Consider the following 4,264-nt stretch of genomic DNA (forward strand, 5'->3'; position numbering starts at 1 on the left):
GTGCACCGAAGTGATGTGACAGTTATGATGATAGCAGCAGAACAAAACTTGGCATACACGTTTCCTAAGACACTTCCTGCAAAACTTTTAATGTGTCATGTACGCAATATGGGATTAAGGGAGATGCCTCACTTGCTTTGAGAGAAAGTGGGAGACTGTTAGGGTTTATGCCCTAAAAGCATGTAAAAAGATATTTTATTGATTTAAATAAAAGTTAAATTTTATTATATTTGAATGTTATAATTATTATTTGCATAATTTGTATAAATATTAGAAAATTCCATATTCATTAGCGAGGATATGATCTCGTATTGGTACAAGAGAATTAAGATCATATATAATGAATAAAATAATTAGTAACATATTAAAGAATAGGATTTTTAATGAATGGTCGCTAGTACGATTTACTAAGTGTTGACGGTGAGAACTCGTCCACTATGATAGGTCAGAAAACTCAAATTTTATTAAGAGAATAACTAAGTAAGAACTTAGAATAGACTTAAGGAAAGATAAATGCAGAACAATAATGGAGTAAAAACTCTCATATTGCCTAATAGCCTGAGTATACAATGAATTTTCCAACCCCCTTCAATGATGAAGTGAGGTCCTATTTATAGGTGAGCTGTAATGGCTCTTGGTACATTGTGGTCCCGAAGAGACAAGGAGCTGCATATCCAGGTTGCAGGTGGTAGTAGTGTTGGAGGAGTGGTGGTCGGCTCTAGTATGTGTCAGGGGTCTGCAAAAGTACTCCTGCCATGGTACCATGCTGTAACTCCACTTCTTGTCGGGTATGAACCTCATAGGCATGCTTGGGGAGTCCTTGCTATGTACTATTCTTGTAATGCCACTACTTGTCTGGCATGGAAATTGTGTCCGTAGCCTAACTCCTCTTGGTTTGTAGGTGCATTCTATGCCTGTACGAACTTTTTCAGTCATACGTAGGTTCAACCTCCAAATATATCTAATACAAGTTAAACAACAACATTAAAGACTAATCAAAGAAGTTCAACCTCATTTAAAGATCATACTACAAACATATTCAGAAAATTGAATATAAATATATATTTACCTCCTACAAACGGAATGGAGAGTGAGAGAGCACAAATCCACCACTAAATATACTCATTAGAAAATAATTATGACACTTTGATGAGCAAGAAATTCAAATTAAATCTTAAAGCACAAGTTCTTATACCATCTATAGCCTATTTCTCATGAAAAGACCAAACAATGTCCAATCATAATCCTTAAGATACATACACTAATTATTTATCAAATTTTTGATTTAATTTGCTTAATTAGAGAAAACATATCTCACACTTTTATTTATCAATACAAATTGTTAATGGATAAAGAACCACATGAATTTGATATGATAAAATAGTTCAGACTATCAAATAGTTCTATATTATAAATAATAAATTAAATGATTCATGAAATTATTTATTATACTAAATAATTAAACAAAAATACAATTAGAAAACTAACAACGAATTTTACATTATTATATATACATTTACATAATGACTGATAAGTCCGTCGAAAAACTATACATTAACCTTATAGTAATTAGGATTTAAATAACATTAGATTACAAAATAATAATAAATAAATAAATCTTTTCAATTATTAGTCAAACTATTTGAGCCTATAGCATTAAGCTTCTTTAACACAAAAGTTGTCATTTGTAAGTAGGCATATCAACCGAACACATTATTATTAATAGACAAACAAACTACAATTCAAATTTTTGGAACTTTTATGTTTAAAAACAAATTGATATCACATATGCATAAGACATACTATCTTTGCTAAAAATTCAACGGTGGCAGAAAGTACTTTTCACATTTAACTATATCAAAATTGGGCAGAGAATAAAGATAAAAATAAAATAAAATAATATTTAACTGTGCATATAATTGAAGTAAGAATTATATACTTTTTTTTAATTGGAAAATAAGAGAAATATGCCTAAAAAAAATTCAAAGCAATTAATTACATGGGGACATGAGAAATGAGTGTACTCGTTCATAAAAAGGACCCGTTCCGATTCCATATCCATTTCTAATGCACAAAAAAGTACAAATCCTCCATATTTATTCACTAACTAAACTATAACTTCATTCTCCTGCTTATATGATAACATAATAACCAATGAATATCTTAAGATCAAATACATGACCACAAAAAGAGCTACAAGATATTGGGCATCACACTTTAGAGGCAACATACATGCATATATCTTAACTACATAAATGAAATCAATTTTAGTCTATTAACAATTACCTCTTCACCTGTCCATTGTCCTGTTGTTGATCTTCGGGGCCACTGGTCCTTCTACAAAACAATCACTGAATAATAACCATAGCAAATACAGAAAAAATGACCAGATAATTAAGCCAAGTGTCACAACCCCATCCAAATCATTCTCTATATCTTAGTAGTGACACTACTCGAATTTCACATCTCATTAACTTGACAAGCCTGGTCGTTTTAAAGTAAATTTTTAAATAAAACTCTAAAAGTAAAGAGAAATAGATGAATGAAGGGTAAATTCAGTTCACTCCAAAAGCAATGTTATTACTACTTACTATGTTCCTATTATTCTGTACGTTCTTGCATTAATTTGCTTGCCTCCAATAATCATTGCCAAGCCAAAATCAGAAATTTCAGATTCATCTCTTCATCTAGTAAGTAGTATGTTACTATTTTTAAAATCTCTATTTATAATCATTAAACCTGAATCATGGTGAAGATAAACAATTCCTTTAGCAAATCCATGTATAATGTTTAAGTGTGTCTCCTAGTTTAGCAATACATAAAGTTCAATCTTGCAAGATTAAAGCACAAAGTTTGAAGTAAGAGAAATCACAGAGATATAAGTAACACAGCTTTTGTTCAACCAGAAATAAAAATACCAAAAAGAAACTCAATCTTGAACCCCTTATACGCAGCCCATACCCTTCATATTAATACTGATTATAATAAATAATAAAAATTATATAATTTTTTTTTTGAAATATCAGTAATCATTTGTCTGTTTGTTGCCCAGAAAAACCCATAAATCAAATACACAAAAATAGATCGTTATTCTAATTGAATCAAAACAAAATAATCACTAAATGTTCTTTATTTCTCAAAATATAATAGCACTACAAATTCAAATACAAAATACCAGATTTCATAAGCACATTATCATACTTCAACAAATAAAAGATTCAAGAAAGACATTGACAATGAGCATTTTTTTTCATATCTCAGAGGTGACGAAGGTGGACCCAACAACGATGAAGCCTCGCTGAACTTCGTCGTCGCACCCAGCTTGCTTTGCCTCGTCTCGCCTTGCCGTCGAACATCTGCTCCTCTACTCTGCTCCGTTGCCGCACCTCTGCTCCTCTCCTCCGTTGCACTTCGTCGCTGCACCGATGCTTAATTGAAGCCGCCTACAAGATTATTAGGAAGAAGAAGATAAAAAGAGAAAGAGATCTGAAAAATAGGAAAATAACAGAGAAAAAATAAGAATGGAGACTGAGAAAGAACTGAGAGAGAGAAGCATTTATTATTACATTATATATATTATTATAATATATAATAGAAAATGAAAGGTCATGTAGAGAAAAAGAAGGGAGTTATAGAGAAGATTTTTTGTGATTTTTTTTATAATAGCACTCCTAATAGATGTCCTACTCCATTCTTTAAAATATCTTTCCAAAACACACATTTTTCTATTTTACCTCTAAGTTTTACATTATACAATACATCAGCTTCTCGATATATTTTTCTACATCATTTAAATATTATATCTTTAAACATATTTTATTAATTAAAGTAAAATAAAATAATTGAAAAAGAAAAATAAATAAATATATATACTAAATAGGAGAGAGAAAGCTTATAAAGAAAAATAATAATATTAAAATATTATATGAAAGATATGTAAATGTTATGTAAGTGTAGATATAGATTAATTGAAGTTTGTGCATAGCTATTATAAATATATGTGTAAAGGAGCTAATGGAAGATGTTTTTGTGAGTTTTAGCTAAATATTATAGAGAAAGTGTATTACAAAATGCATCATCAAAACATATTTTTTTTATATAATTTACCTCAAACTTTTACATTATACCATACATCAGCTTTTTAATTTTTTTCTCTATATCATTTAAATATTATATATTTTTTAAATATTTTATTCATTTTAAGAAATAAAATAATTAAATATAATAGTATCACACTCATATATATACAAAAGTTTATAAAAAA

General features: G+C 29.3%; 1 long non-coding RNA gene across 1 annotated transcript; it reads right to left on the bottom strand.

Moving 5' to 3' along the window:
• Positions 1–443: 443 nt before the first annotated feature.
• Positions 444–3,604, bottom strand: LOC133818562 (uncharacterized). The gene is made up of 2 exons (XR_009885949.1): positions 2,287–3,604; positions 444–961 (listed from the first exon to the last, which is right to left on the bottom strand). It is a non-coding gene; the product is annotated as an uncharacterized LOC133818562 (long non-coding RNA).
• Between the last annotated feature and the right edge of the window lie 660 nt (positions 3,605–4,264).

Source organism: Humulus lupulus, chromosome 2, assembly GCF_963169125.1.
Source record: "Humulus lupulus chromosome 2, drHumLupu1.1, whole genome shotgun sequence".
NCBI classification, from domain to species: Eukaryota; Viridiplantae; Streptophyta; class Magnoliopsida; order Rosales; family Cannabaceae; genus Humulus; species Humulus lupulus.